The following is a 16,181-nucleotide window of genomic DNA, read 5'->3' as shown; positions in this document are numbered from 1 at the left end:
CTGGCAGCGGCAGGGAATGAGGACAGTTTCATGTGCATGCGCGCCGCTTGTGCAAATGCAGCTTTGCAGACTCACCCACTGCTTGCACAGCCCAGTTCCCAATGTGCCACAGTCCAGTACTGGGCTGCAGACTAGAAGTTGGGGACCCCTGCTATAATAAACATTTTAAAATCAACAGTTCATTTTAAATGTTATAAAACACTTGAAAATTTCACTGAGAAGATAGGAATATACAATATTTTCTTAAATAAATTTAGCAACATAATGTGCATACTGGATTTCAATGTGTGGCACTTTATTGAATACTTCTTCCTAAATTATTCCCTGATCTTACTATAGCACAGATCCAAAGCATTATGGTAAAGCTGTTTATTATTTATTAGCTGGAAGCAAATCAGAGATTGTATATATTGTTTGGATTGGTCAATTTCATGGCAGTATGTTGACAGGCTCTCAATAGAAAGATTCCCCTTTCTCCTTTAGAATAGCAGTGCCCAACCTTTCCAGCTTTGCGGATTGGCAGCAGCTGGGGGGGCGAAGGAGAGGAGATGGTTTCGTGTGCACGCCACTTGCACAAATGCAGCTCTGTGCATGCATGCTTGACCACTGCTTTTGTGGCCTGGTTCCCAACAGGCTGTGACCTGGCAGTGGGCCAAGCCCGGGGTTCAGAAACCGCCCCCCCTCTGGAATGGAATAAAAATTCTAATTTCTCCTTCTGTCTTCTTACCAGCCACTTGGGGGCTGTCTAATATTTTTTTTCTTCCACTCTGTTTCTTGGAGACTGCCTGGGCAAATCTCTGCAGTTTTCTTGGCAAGGTTTTTCAGATGTAGTTAGCAATTGCCTCTTTCCCAGGGCTGAGGATATGTGACTGGTCCAAAATCACCCAGTTGGCATTGTGCTTAAGGTGGAACTAGAACTCACAATCTAGCCTGATGCCTCAACCAGTAATCTGGTTATTTGAAACTTCTTTCCTTCTTTAAACAGTTCTAAATTCTGAAACCTTTAAAATGTTACAGAAGCAACTCAAGGCAAACATTACTCAGGAGTATGTATTTTGGGGGAAGCAGACATAATTTGGAGACAAAGCTGATATGGGAAGAGCCAGAGCATCATATGTAAAAGTCTGGCACTCACTGGGAGAAAAAAACACAGTGCCTGGAGCTTTTCTCACTTGAGAGATTGGAGTGATTTCTGCACAATGGGCAGAACTTCTGAGTTTGTTCACTTGAGTACAATCCATAATTGGCATTACATTCTGCTGCTAACACTTAAAACACACTAAAGTTTAAAAATGAAGTAAACAGCATCAACCCAAACCATTTTCACCAGTTCTTTGTAGTATTATAAAAAGGAAGGAGGGAAAATGTTGCTTCTAAAACTCCCACAGCATCTTAGCATGAAGTTAACAACAATTTGTTTCATATAAAGGGAATGTAGAACTGCTTATATTTCCTTGCCAGCTATTTTTGTTCAACAAGACTAAAACAGATTTCATACAGCTCCCAGACAAGTGGGAGGGGACCGCAATCTCACAGTTGAGTGCTTCAATAATAATGTGCCAAACAAATGTTACTGCAATTCCTAATTGTGGAAGATACACTGGTTCTAATGGTGCCAATAAGCTAAAAGAAGCTGCTTCAGCTAGTGTGTACAGGTAACCACAAATACGAAGGTTTACTTAACCTGACAAAATGACGCAAGTGCCCCCATTTGTGCCTGTCACAATGTGTGTAAAAAAAGCACCAGCTTATGTCATGATGCATTCAATAAAGCAGTCATAAATTACTCAGTATATCCCTTTAGTACATGAATTAGAAATGAATAATATCACATTCATTTGCATTTCTAATTTAATAGATGAAGAAAAAAAACCTGACGCAATCACTAAATTTCTGTAACAGAAATCCAAGAAGCTACTGCAAATAGAATATGGAACAGGATCCAATTTGTTAATATTTCCTTTTTTTCTCCATTCTTTTAACTTTTGTCTGTTTTAGAAAGAGCTGTAAGAACAGAACAATAGGCCCATTCTCTTCCTACAACTTTGGCAGTGTGTCAGTCTGGTTTTCATATGATTTTTTTAAACAGTCCATCTAGCAGTAATTGATCTCTTTGTTTTCCTTTGACATTCCTAAAAAGCAAACACAATAGCAGGAAGAAACAAAGAAGGAAGACCTATGAAAACAAGGAGTGAGGTGTAGTACTGGACTGGAAAGATTTTATCGAATACCTATGCTAATATTTTTTATTTCTCTATGATTCATTTATTTCCACGATGTTAATTAACTGAAACCTCTTCAGAGATGCCTAGGTTTTGCCCTTTTATTTTCCTTTGGGAAACTCTGACAGTATCCCAGGTATTAGTTATCTCAGTTTTTTGTTCTGTACCAGCCTGCTACCGGCCCTGCAGAAAAGGCAGGGACAACCCCTTTTACAAGAAGGCAAGAGGCTGGAATTACGCCTGCCAAATTTATTACCACAAAAACAAACGGAACAAGACAAACAGGAGCTGTAAGAAACAGGAACTATCCGAGCGGTTGCCTTCAGCAAACCAGCCCTCCCACACATTCCCCTTATATAGAGTTCAGGGCGTGGCTTCTCTCTGCCTCCTTCCGAGGAGCCCCATTGCCTTCCTGTTTACTCCTAATTGACTGCCTCCTGTGTCGGGCGTCCTTGAACAGGGCCAGCTGTGGGTCATCTTCATCCACGCTGTCAGGCTCACACAGCTGGGTCTCCATGGTGACCAAGTGGGAGGGGCCTGGCTGAGGGCTCTCATCAGCAAGATCTTCAACCCCCTCAGCAAGGTCTTCAACACCCCCCTCCTCCTCTGAGTCGTCCGACCCAACTGCCGACCCCACAGGCTGACCCTGAATCACAACATTTTTAACAAGACAGTGCCCTAGCAGTTTTTCTAAAAAGCTCCCAAATTTTCACCCCCACCTTTCAAAATGTATTCCCAGGTAAGTAATCCTAAATCCATCCCTTAGCTCAATTCTTGCTTTCTCCACAATGTAATGCAAATAGGACAAATTGCCATCCCTCCAGCACTGACAACTGAAAGCTGCAGGTATACTATTCAATAAGGGATGTTCCCCTTACAATTCTCTGAAAATTGATCTCTGGTTTTTCATTTTTTATCATGAAATGCATTCAATCATTCCAGCCAAGAAACAAACTTACATAGGAATCATTGCTTGGCCATAAACACTGGGTAAAAATGGGTCTTTGCTGCTAGTTTATGATCTGAGGCAAAGGATCCAAGAACTGTAGTTAAGGACACGTGGAATAGTTTAAAACAAAGCATGTTTGTCAAAAATTCTGCTTCAAGTATGGAACAAAATGTAATTTGTGTTCTACACTTTTCCAATTGATGGAACTGTGATGTGCTCTGGTCTCTGAAGTTTCCTAGTTGTTGCTATTGGCTTAGGGTAGGTGATATGATAAAGAGAAGTGTAATGCTGGGATAAAGTATAGGTAATTCTCGACTTAGGACCACAATTGAGCTCAAAATTTCTGTTGATAAGTGAGACATTTGTTAAGTGAATTTTGCCCCATTTTATGCACTTTCTTGCCACAATTGTTAAGCGAATCGCTGCAGTTGTTAAGTTAGTAACATGGTTGGTTAAGCGAATCTGGCTTTTCCTTTGACTTTGCTTGTCAAAAGATTGCAAAAGGTGATCATATAACACTGGGACACCTGCATCCGTCATAAATATCCGTCAGTTGCCAATTTTGATCACATAACCGTGGGATATTGCAATGGTTATAAGTGTGAAAACAAGTCACTTTTTTCAATGCTGTTGTATCTTTGAATGGTCACTAAATGAAGTGTTACAAGTTGAGGACTGCCTGTAGTATGCATTTAAAAAGCAAATGGGTCAGTGAGGTTTATTTCTATTCCAGAGAAAGAGGACCATAACTGTGGGAGGAACTAGATTTTAACTGAATGCTAGGTATTTTTACACACAGCAAAGTGCAGCCAAGTATCAAAGTGCTTTAGGTCTTGAAGACTTACGTTTTGCTGCCTGAAACCCTAGGACAGGGGTAGGCAACCTTGGCTCTTTTATGACTCGTGGACTTCAACTCCCACGAGTCATAAAAGAGCCAATCTTGCCTACCCCTGCCCTAGGACAACAGAGGGAAGGACAATAAGCATCTTTTGATATTGGGGAAGCTTAAGCACTTGCTTAGATGACCCCCAAGTGTTCTTCCTACTTCTGGCAGCAGTAAGCCATGGACTGGTAGCTAGGTACCAGCTTTTAAGCAGAGGAAGATGCCAATAGTGATTTAAACCAACTGTTCAAAGACAGATGATGGTGCTGAATGATCAGGACCAAGGTCATTCCAAGGTTGTTACAAGTGCTCATATGAAAATTATTGTAACGTTACTGGTTATTTTCACCGCAGAAAGATGCTACATCAGCATCAAGCCAAGCTCAACTTACACCGACAGTTTATTCTTTAGTATGTCCTCTAAGATGGAACCAAATCTATCTATTGTTCAAATGATTCTTTGCAAAGCAATAGCTTTGTGCGATATGGCAAGGCATTCACACAAGAAAAGGACATAGGTTCAGAGGTGGAGCTGAGATGCCCGGTAGATATTGCACTTCCAAGAAGAGTAATAGCCAGAGTCCTGGGTCTGACATGGAATTCTCCTCAGGGCTAGCATGGCAGCCTCTTCTGGGGTCACTACCAAGGCAAATAAAGATCCAGTCTGCTAGTTTGATCACGATTTAGATTAGATTGACACAATTATCTAAAGCCCAAATGGTACCACTGTAATTTATGCAATGGACAAATGCTTTCATAGCCCAAACAAGAGTTTAACCAAACATAATTTAGTATAAAGTGCATTCCTTTTCCCTTTATAGCATAGCTTTTCAGACATAAAACGGTACTATTTAATATTATTTTTAGAACAGTCTAGATTTACTGAAACAAGTTTCTAGAGACCATTGTAGTTGGGTAGCCAATAAATTTATATAAATATAAAACAAGTATCTGTAAACCATATTTAATGATTCTGGTTTGTTTAAAAAACCTATAAATAAAATTAACCACAATAACAAATTGACAGTAAAACAGATCCCTGTAATATCCTTATACGAGGGCAATTCATTTGGTTATCAATGACAGACACTCCCAGATACAGAACTTTTATTAGACACATTAGAAAACGATTAACATTACATTACTTTTTGATATAATCGCCATTCAAATTGAAGCACTTCTCATAACGTCTTACAAGGTTTGAAATTCCTTAGTAGTAGCTGCTCGGCACCAAATTGGAACCAGATTGTTGGGGGCAATTAAGCTGACTTTGTAATAATGCCGCTGGGGGTGTGTGTGAAAGCCCTAATAAGCAGGCATATACATAGAATGAAGGCTACTGCTAAGCTTGTAAGCCGCCCTGAGTCTTCGGAGAAGGGCGGGATATAAATGGAATTAAAATAAAAAATAAATAAAAATAAATAAATCTGGGCTATGGGGGGGTGATCAAAAACATCCCAATGGAACTGCTTCAAAAATTCTTTGGTGTGTCTAGCGGTGTGTGAGCCAGCATTATCGTGAACCAACACCACACCAGAAGTCAGCATGCCCTGGCTGATCTGTGTTTTTGTAATGTTTCACAGTATACTTCTGAACTGATGGTCGAACTACACTCCATGAACTTCACTAGCAATACTCCTTTGACATCTTCACATTTGGCAGGATTTTCTATGGCACCACTTCCGGTGTGGTGTTGGTTCACGATAATGCTCGCCGCACACCATAGACACACACAGCAGTTCCACTGAGATGTTTTTGATCACCCCCCTTATTGTCCAAATTTGGCACCGAGCGACTACTACTAAGGAATTTCACCCCTTGTAAGACATTATGACAAGTGCTTTAATTTGAATGGCAATTATTTCAAAAAGTAATATAATGTTGTAGTTTTCTAATGTGTATAATAAAGGTTCTGTATCTGTGAGTGTCATTGATAACCAAAAGGATGTTTATTTCTGAATTGCCCTCGTAGTTACACTGAAAGCAGGAAGCCATGAATCCAAGGTTCACCTACACAAGTTAGAGAACTATGCAAAATTCTTCAAATTTGGAATATTCCCAAATATTTCAGAACAGTTCCAGAATGATTCAAGCAGAAATCTCATTTTGAGTTCAAAGCAACAATTCTGGGCATGACACATTTTGAATTTGAAATGTTTTTAGTATTTAAGCCATTATGTCTGAACAAATTCAGTGGATCATACAGTGTGTGATGCTATTGACCAGTTTTGAATCTTGGTTTTCAGTGTACCAGTTTAGCTACTATATTGGCTCTTATTACACGATAAAGGTAAAGGTTCCCCCACACATGTGTGCTAGTCATTTCCAACTCTAGGGGCCGGTGCTCATCTCCGTTTCAAAGCCGAAGAGCCAGCGCTTGTCCGAGGAAGTCTCCGTGGTCATGTGGCCGGCATGACTAGACGCCAAAGGCGCATGGAGCGCTGTTACCTTCCCACCGTAGTGGTCCCTATTTTTCTACTTGCATTTTTATGTGCTTTCGAACTGCTAGGTTGGCAGAAGCTGGGACGAGTAACAGGCGCTCACTCTGTTACGCGGCACTCGGGATTCGACCCGCCAAACTGCCGACCTTCTGATCGACAAGCTCAGAGTCCTAACCCACTGAGCCACCGCGTCCCACTTATTACACAATACATATATAAATATATGTTATTTTATTTTGATAACTTGCTGCTTTAGTTAAAAAACAAACAGAAAAATATCTACCCAAAACAATTTGGTTGCCAGTTACAGATTGCTAACTACAGTGACAATCTGCATGTCTGTGTATGTGTATAAGGAAGAAGCGCCAAGAAAATTTATAAACAAACATTTTTAACCAACCATTGTTTTGTCAGAGTGAAGGAAAGAGTCTGTTCTTTTAGCATAAAATTTCAAGAAGAGTAGAAGCTTTTTGAAATAGATAAACCATGATTATGAAGAAAAATACTTTTACCATACATATGTGTAAGCCTCAATGTTTGAATTCTGTTCTAAAAGGTCAGTTATATGAGACTAGAAATTACTGAAAATATTTAAGTTGTAAACATAGTTATCTTATTCACACATGCAGGACTGCAACTTCAAAGGATAAATAAGTTACATATCAGAAAAAATGGAAAGAAAATAGGACAGGATTGATAGAGATTAAGTATAATAAAAACTACACTTACAAACACTTACGAAGTTTACATAAACTTCAAATATACAAAAGAGTCAACCATAGCTAGTTCACATCCTAGTGGTGCACCTGCATAGCATGACAGCATGAACTAAACAAACTAGCAACTGCTGGCAGCCAGATTACTCTGTAGCTTTTCCTGGCTTTCAAAATACATGGCAATGAAAATGAAATAACACAGAACTTTTTAACATTTATATTTTATTGGGTTCTACTAATCTAGTTGAAATGTTAATATATACTGCTAGTCCGTGTATGATGTGCCATACACTAACTAAATAAATACTAAATATCTCAAGACAAGGGATTCTTAATAAACGATAATAATAATAATAATAATAATAATAATAATAATAATAATAATAATAATAATAAGAAGAAGAAGAAGAAGAAGAAGAAGAAGAAGAAGAAGTTGGAAGGGACCTTGGAGGTCATCTAGTCCAACCCCCTGCTCAGGCAGGAAACCCTATACCATTTCAGGCAAATGGCTGTCCAGTCTCTTCTTAAAAACATCCAGTGTTGGAGCATTCACCACCTCTGGAGGCAGGTTGTTCCACTGGTTAATTGTTCTAACTGTCAGGAAGTTTCTCCTTAGTTCTAGGTTGCTTCTCTCCTTGACTAGTTTCCATCCGTTGCTTCCTGTCCTGCTTTCAGGTGCTTTGGAGAATAGCTTGACTCCCTCTTCTTTGTGGCAGCCCCTGAGATATTGGAACACTGCTATCATGTCACCCCTCACCGTTCTCTTCATTAAACTACACATACCCAATTCCATCTTTGTTGCTCTTCTCTGTACCCTTTTTAGAGTCTCAACATCTTTTTTACATTGTGGTGACCAAAACTGGATGCAGTATTCCAGGTGTGGCCTTACCAAAGCATTGTAAAGTGGTATTAGTACTTCACTTGATCTTGATTCTATCCCTCTGTTAATGCAGCCTAGCACTGTGTTGGCTTTTTTGGCAGCTGCAGCACACTGCTGGCTCATATTGAAGTGATTGTCTACTAGGACTCCGAGATCCCTCTCACAGTTACTACTATTGAGCAAGGTACCACCTATACTATACCTGTGCATTTGATTTTTTCTGCCTAAATGTAGAACCTTACTTTATTCACCATTGAATTTCATTTTGTTAGATAGTGCCCAGTGTTCGAGTCTGTCCAGATCCTCCTGTATCTTAAGCCTAACTTCTGGAGTATTGGCTATTCCTGCCAGCTTGGTGTCATCTGCAAATTTGATGAGTTCCCCATCTATCCCCTCATCCAAATCGTTGATGAAGATGTTGAAGAGCACTGGGCCCAGAACAGAGCCCTGGGGAACCCCACTACACACTTCCTTCCATGTAGATGGAGTTCCATTGAGGACCACACGCTGAGTACGGCCTGTCAGCCAGCTACGAATCCATCTGGTGGTGATGCTGTCTAACCCACATTTTTCTATCTTATCAAGTAGTAGGTTGTGATCTACTTTAACAAATGCCTTACTGAAGTCCAAGTAAATTATATCTACAGCATTCCTCTGGTCCACTAATTTTGTCACTTGGTCAAAGAATGTAATAAGATTTGTCTGGCATGATCTGTTTTTGACAAACCCATGTTGACTTTTAGTGATGACTTTGTTTGCATCAAGATGTTCGCTGATTTGTTGTTTGATTATCTTTTCCAGAATCTTCCCAGGTATTGAGGTCAGGCTGATAGGTCTGTTGTTTCCTGGATCTATTTTTCCCCTTTTTTGAAGATGGGAACTACATCAGCTCTCTTCCAGTCCTCTGGTAGTTCCCCAGTGCTCCAGGAACTATGAAAAATATAGTCCAGTGGTTCTGAGATCACATCTGCCAGTTCCTTGAGAACTTTGGGGTGTAATCCATCTGGTCCTGGTGATTTGAACTCGTCTAGGCTGGACAGGTGTTCACTTACCATTTTTTTGCCTATCTTAACTTGCATTTCTATTCTGTTTTTTATGGCACTGGTTTTGGTAGGTTGGACTGTTTTTTCCCTTTGTGTAAAGACAGATGCAAAAAACGAGTTAAATAGTTCTGCTTTCTCCCTACTGTTTGTCACCTTCTTGCCACTTTCCCCCACTAATGGACCAATCATTTCCTTAACTTTTTTCTTGTTCTTTATATGTTGAAAGAAGCATTTTTTGTTATTTTTGACTTTGGTCGCAAGCCTTAGTTCATTTTGAGCCTTAGCTTTCCTCACTTCATCTTTGCAGGCACGGGCTATTTGGTGATATTCTGACTTAGTTATGTGCCCCTCTTTCCAATTCTTATACTTGTCCTTTTTATCTTTCAATTTATCAGAGAGTTCTTTATGCAGCCATGCTGGTTTCTTTTGAGAGCTGTTATTTTTCTTCTTTGTTGGTATTGTACTAGACTGGGCCTTTATTATCTCACTTTTCAAAATTTCCCAAGCTTCTTGAGTTGTTTTCCCCTTTAGGATTCTCATCCATGGAATTCTTCCCATGGTCTCTCTAAGTTTATTGAAATTAGCTCTTTTAAAGTCGAAGACTCTAGTTTGGCTGTGTTCTATTGCTTGTGCTTCCAGAATGTTGAATTCTGTTTGAAAATAGCCATTTTTTCCACAATTTTAAAGGGAGACCCTAAGTATGCAACCACTCATTAAGACTTAATTGGTCTAATTTGAACACAGGGCTGGCCCTGGTTTGTTTAACCTTGTTCATTTAACAATGTTCTGAGTTTACCCTATTTGCTAAACCATAAAATACTATGTATACATTTTGCCTGATGTATAGGCCCAGCTATTAAGCTGGACTGTACTTTTTTTTTTACTTGAACCAGTTACCTCTTCCAATAGGAAGGCAGATTCTACCTAAATGTTAAAGAGGAAATAAATTTCCTGAGTAATTCAGCAGTGAAACCAATTGCCTAGAGACAGTGGATGTCCATTCACTGATGAGTTAAAACAGAGGCTGGATACTCATCGATCAGGATCGTTTTAATTAAGATTTCTGCACTGAGGAGGAGGGTATAAGATTTATATCCTCCTCCTCAGTGCAGAAATCCTAATTAAAATGATCCTGATAGTTTATAATTCTACCTAAAACTATTGATATTATAGCACTTGTAGCAAATCAAAATGAGCTTATTTCTTCTGTATTTTTTACCCCTTTTCTACAGACAGAACAAAGCAGAAGGAACTTGTGGGTCTCAAATTGAAGCCTCAAAACCTATAGAGCAAATCTCCACTTGCACCAGGCAGGACAAAGAAGTTTCAATACTTTTCAGTGCCAATGGAGGATGCAATCAATATATGTTCACAGTAAGATAGCAGTTCAAGCTTCAATGTAATATTTGGGAAAGAAAAAGAGATAGGAAAATCTCTAGACCGCCAAAATATTCACAAATAATCAGAAATATAATAAGGAAAACTTGGAAGGAGTATAAAATTAAAGTGAATTATATTTAAAATTAACAGAACTATTTTCAGCATTTTTGATGTCTCATGAAGCCAGCAGATGTTATCTTTAAACAGAAGCAATTCTTCCATTTCTATATACTACACAGATACTACAATTTCACCTATGTGTTATTTCTAGTAATGACTCATAACCCCCTACACAATTCTAAAAACATATTTAGAATAGCATCACTTCACAAAATATTTTTTTAAAAAGAGCTGACTAATTATTAACAGCAAACCCACTCATCTCCTTCTTAAACATGAAGCAATCTGCAAACTTGTATTTAACTGCTAAAAAAAGGTTTTGTATAATCCAATCTAATGGTAAATACTAGCTGACTATTTTACCATTCTTGTTGAACAAGAAAACTATTGTCTAGCTTCAATTGAAAGAAGAAAAATTTCTAAGTACACAAAATATGTCTTTTCTAAACAACCTTCTAAAATAAGGGCATTGCCTCATGCCAATGGGTTGTCTAATTATAAATTACTATTAAATTGGCTTGCCTAGTAAATAACTAGTGTGGGTAATTTTAATAGGGCAGGATGCTTAATAATTCACCTAGATATCTAATTAAATTAAGGACATGGCTTTTCCTCAAGAGGAAAAGGCAGGCTTTTCTGTTTTGGTGGCAATGACATATTTACCTTTGAAACAGTTACAATAACAGAATGTGTTATGTATACTAACAATTTTAATTACATTTGTTTCAGCATTTAATAAAAAAAACTGATAAACTTTATTCAAGGATCAGAAAGTATAGAAATGATGCTTGCCTTCTGGTCACTAACTGATGCTGTTCTCTGACCATTCATTTCTTACTAGTGCTGTAGTGGAACAATTAATAGCTGTCCCCCACTTTCCAAGTTTGGTGATGGAACCATGAAACCTATGTAAAATGATATTTCCTTTTTTCTTTTCTTTTTTTCAGTTCAGGTAACGTAAAGAAGCAAAAGAATGCCCTAATCAGAGGTTGCATTACATTACATTACATTTGATTAATGTTTTGTGCAGACCATGTTTATCACTGAAATCAAAGAAAGGGTTGAGAGATGGTAAGAGATTTTTATGCTGGCTTCATTTTCCACTTGGCTTACACTTTAGGAAAGAGAGGGTACTGAGCTGTTACCCAGGATACATTATCACTGAGCATGCATAAAGAAATTAAATCAGACACAACAGACATCAGAAACCATAAAATTTAAGTAGCTACACAAATTCCAAAACTAATATTTTCTGATATTCTAGTTCAAACTTGTTGCCTATTCTTTAGAATGGCTCATTTAACAGGATGGCATTATAAAACTGGGCATCATCACCATATTAATTTTATTTATTTTATTTATTTATTTTTTTATTTTAATTCCATTTATATCCCGCCCTTTTCCAAAGACTCAGGGCGGCTTACAAACTTAGCAGTAGCCTTCATTCTATGTATATGCCTGCTTATTAGGGCTTTCACACACACCCCAAGCGGCATTATTACAAAGTCAGCTTATTGCCCCCAACAATCTGGGTCCTCATTTTACCTACCTCAGAAGGATGGAAGGCTGAGTCAACCTTGAGCCTGGTGGGATGCGAACCTGCACTAATCGCAGGCAGCTGGTGTTACTTAAGGAGGCATTAGCCCACTGCTCCACCAAGGCTCTAATGATACCTCTTTCTATGTTGAATCTGAGTAACCCTTCCTAATTTCCATACACCTGTTAAAGTGGGTAAAGGAAGTACATTTTCAATCAAGTGAGAGAGTGAATATGCATTTTTACTCACTCACATCAATAATTGAGTCAAAGTTGCTGGCTTAATATCTTGGCTAACATTAAAACATGGCCTGTTGATCATTTTAATTTCATTATTTTTTTTAAAAAAAGCAACCAAATATCCCTCTCAAAATAACTTCTGAGAAAGACCTGTTTCAATTCAGATTCAAACAGTGAATATATGTAAATAGTATTCATCTATGAAAAGGTAAACCAGGTATTTTAATAAAGGTTTAAAGCACTTAAGTTTCAGGTTCAATTATAATATGGTCAATATTATATTTTGTTCAAGAAAACGTATATCATGAGGAGTCCTTGGTGCTCTCTGAGTTTGGTTGTTTTCTTGCAGGCATTTTATTACCCAAACTAGGTAACAATATCAGCGCTAATAAGGAGTGCTGTTTGCTGTCAGTTTATATCTGGTGACTTGCCTTTCACTGTTAGTAGAGTGGTGGGCGGTCTTAGAGATTCATTGATTGGACTGTTTGTTGTTGGCTTCTTTGGCAATTTCTTATTGGGATATTGTTTATTTGATTGCTGGTCTGATATTAACCTTGGAGTTAATCTATGCTGATCTGGGTGCTGATTGCTGGTGGAGAGGTGCTTATTTTTTATTTTATTTTTATTTTTTATTACATTTATATCCCGCCCTTCTCCGAAGACTCAGGGCGGCTTACAAATTTAGCAGTAGCCTTCATTCTATGTATATGCCTGCTTGTTAGGGCTTTCCCCCCCAAGCGGCATTATTACAAAGTCAGCTTATTGCCCCCAACAATCTGGGTCCTCATTTTACCTACCTCGGAAGGATGGAAGGCTGAGTCAACCTTGAGCCTGGTGGGATGCGAACCTGCACTAATTGCAGGCAGCTGGTGTTACTTAAGGAGGCATTAGCCCACTGCTCCACCAAGGCTCTTTTTTTATGTCTTTTTGTTCCTTTTTTGGGCTGGGTGATAGCTTTTTTTGCATAGTCTATAGATGTTGTTAATATCTATGTGTCTATTGATGGCTGATTTATCAGACTGCCGGGCTTCTATAAATTATCTGGCGTTTTTGGACTTGGCTTCATCTAGGATAGTCACATTTTCCCAATTGAAACTGTGCTTAAAAAGGAACAACAGCAAACAGCCCAATTAAAGAATCTCTAAGACCAACTCCACCAACCACTGACAGGCAAGCTACTAGAATATAAACTGACAGCAAACAGCACTCCTTACTAGCACTGATGATGTTATCTAGTTTGGGCAATGAAATGTCTGCAAGGAAACAACCGAGCTCAGAGAGCACCCAGGAACCCTCATGTCAACACTGAGCTACAAATATTCTCCTTTATTAGTAAAATATATATCATTCATATGTACTGTAGATACATGCATGCGTGTGTGTATGTCCCCAGAAATTGCTATCTTTCAGAAAGTAGTGTTATTTACAATTCACAATTCACAATGTATATTATTGAATTTATTTCTATTGTTTGGTAAATAGACTACAACTACTAAACTATATCAAAATCAAGCCCCTACCAAAATACTTAAGAGCCCTTTAGTCCCTTAATATTCAGCTACCAACACCACATAATTTTTTGGTAAGAAAAAAAATATCTATTTAATAATCTAAAAAGTTAATGCATGGTCTATTGGAATTGTTATATAGCACTGTATTAAATCCTTTTGCCCACTGTTACTAGTCAACCCAAATAACTAGTAAAATGTTCATTTTGTATGATGCTGGATGAATAAATTCCTCAACTTTACTCTGTTGTATTAATAATGAGAAGATGAGTGATGAACCCTATACAAAAATAGTACAAAATTCCTGAGTTGTTGTTGTTGTTGTTAGTTGCGAAGTCGTGTCCGACCCATCGCGACCCTATGGACAATGTTCCTCCAGGCCTTCCTGTCCTCTACCATCTTCTGGAGTCCATCTAGGCTCACACCTACTGCTTCAGTGACTCCATCCAGCCACCTCATTCTCTGTCGTCCCCTTCTTCTATTGCCCTCAATCTTTCCCAGCATTAGGCTCTTGGCCAAAGTATTTGAGTTTTAATATTATTATTATATGTTAAGCCTAAATTAACAACAGTTGAATGCAACTCATGTTTTCCTATCACACTGCTATCATTGTCTAAAAAGGCTTTCGGAAAGCTTGTGAAAACCTGGCTTTCCCTCCCCCACCAGCACTGGGCCAGATGTTAACTGAATGCAATACAGATGTGGGTGTTGTGAGTTTCTCGTGGTGCTTGAACTATGGTAATTTTAACTCTGTTTGGATTTGTGTTTCGAGGGTTTGTGTGTGATGTGTACACACATACGCACTACACTTATACCTGTATCAAATTGGACTAATAAAGTAAAATAAAGTATCTTGATAAAGGTATGTATATATGAGTGTGGCTGTAGCATTCTAATCTAAAATACTTAATTTGATCTTATTTAAAATCCTCTGTGTTAATAAGAACAGCTCAAGTTTTAAAAATGAAAGAACAAAAACATTAGGTCTCTAATACATTCTAACATGTTTCAATAACACTTAAATGAAAGCATAGAGTAGACTGACAGTTGCCTGCATATAATTCCACACCTTCACTGTTCTAACAAGTGCTAGTCACAACTATGCAGTTATCATTTCATGATTCTGATTCTGAGAAATCACTGAAAAGTTACTAATATCCGAGAAAGTACAAATGGTATTAACTCTACCCAGACATTTGGAGAACGTTATACAGTATCTCACAAATCTGAGACCTGCTTTATATATACTACAGGAGGAGAGATGTATTAGTTTATGATTGGTGAACTTGGAAAAGGTGCTACAAAGGTTCTCCAAGACTCCTGATTGTGACCAAAGTGCATTTTTCTTTCAAAGAGAGGAAAACCAGTTCCAGACTGGCCAAAAATAACTAGTAGAAACATGTGCATTACTTGAGGAAGTAGGCAATTTTGACTAACATGGTAGACAGAAACCTGCAACAGTACAGAACAATATACATAAAAACCTAAATACTCGCTTCAGTTTAAACTTACTACTTACTACTTCAAAAAGTCTTAGCTGATACTCCTGAAAGCAGCTGCTGAAAATATGATATTATTGTGTTTTATATACAACAATCTTTCTGAGAAGTCAAGTTGAAGAATAAGGGGGGGAAAACTTAGAGCGGTAACTGTGTTTAATTCATGAAAAAATATTTGAAAATAGATGCAAAGGATGAAATGAGAAAGCTATTCCTATCATAAGCCAAACACCAAGGGAATTGCAGTGCTTTAGTCTGATCCATATATGCAGAACCTATATATAAGGCTGGCTGTCACATTATAATTCTCTCTCCTCTGTTCACTGAATTAATTTGTAGTATTATTTGACATATAGCTGCAGTCATGCAAAACGACCACATGATGTCTCTGCAAAGTAACTAGGCTTTCATGCAAGGCACAGAGACTCCTTAACCAACAAGGACAAAGAATTTATTCTATGATATTTTAGCTGTATTGTTTCCTCAAAATGTTATTGAAACACCCTAACATCAATTATTTGGTATTAGTAGACTAGATTGGGGGCAAAGAAGTGCTGTAAGCAGTCTTTTATACTCTTCCTAGGTTTTATGAATATATATAAATATATAAAAATATATTTATAAATGCAGCACATCGGTTTACAGATTTGTGGTGCCATTGATCTAGATTTAATAGAATCAAATTCTGAACACTGCTATAAAACATGTTCAGTTAAACTCACTCCCTAGTGATGATCATAATGTCCTATCGGCATGTTGGGTCC

The 16,181-nt window shown here is 38.1% G+C and overlaps 1 protein-coding gene across 5 annotated transcripts in view; it reads right to left on the bottom strand.

Annotated features, from left to right (window-relative positions):
• ATXN1 (ataxin 1) overlaps positions 1 to 16,181 on the bottom strand; it is a 234,641-nt gene that overhangs the window by 49,387 nt on the left and 169,073 nt on the right. The window contains exon 1 of one of the 5 annotated variants that reach the window (XM_081325123.1): positions 76 to 150. The exons of the other annotated variants lie outside the window; for them this stretch is intronic. The gene's annotated coding sequence lies outside the window, so the exon portion shown is untranslated. Of the gene's footprint in view, positions 1 to 75; positions 151 to 16,181 lie in introns of those variants that run through there. 5 annotated transcript variants of the gene reach the window in all.

The sequence above is a fragment of the Vipera berus genome (assembly GCF_964194415.1).
Source record: "Vipera berus genome assembly, chromosome: 3".
Taxonomy (NCBI): Eukaryota; Metazoa; Chordata; class Lepidosauria; order Squamata; family Viperidae; genus Vipera; species Vipera berus.
This window is presented reverse-complemented; position numbering and strand designations above follow the sequence as displayed.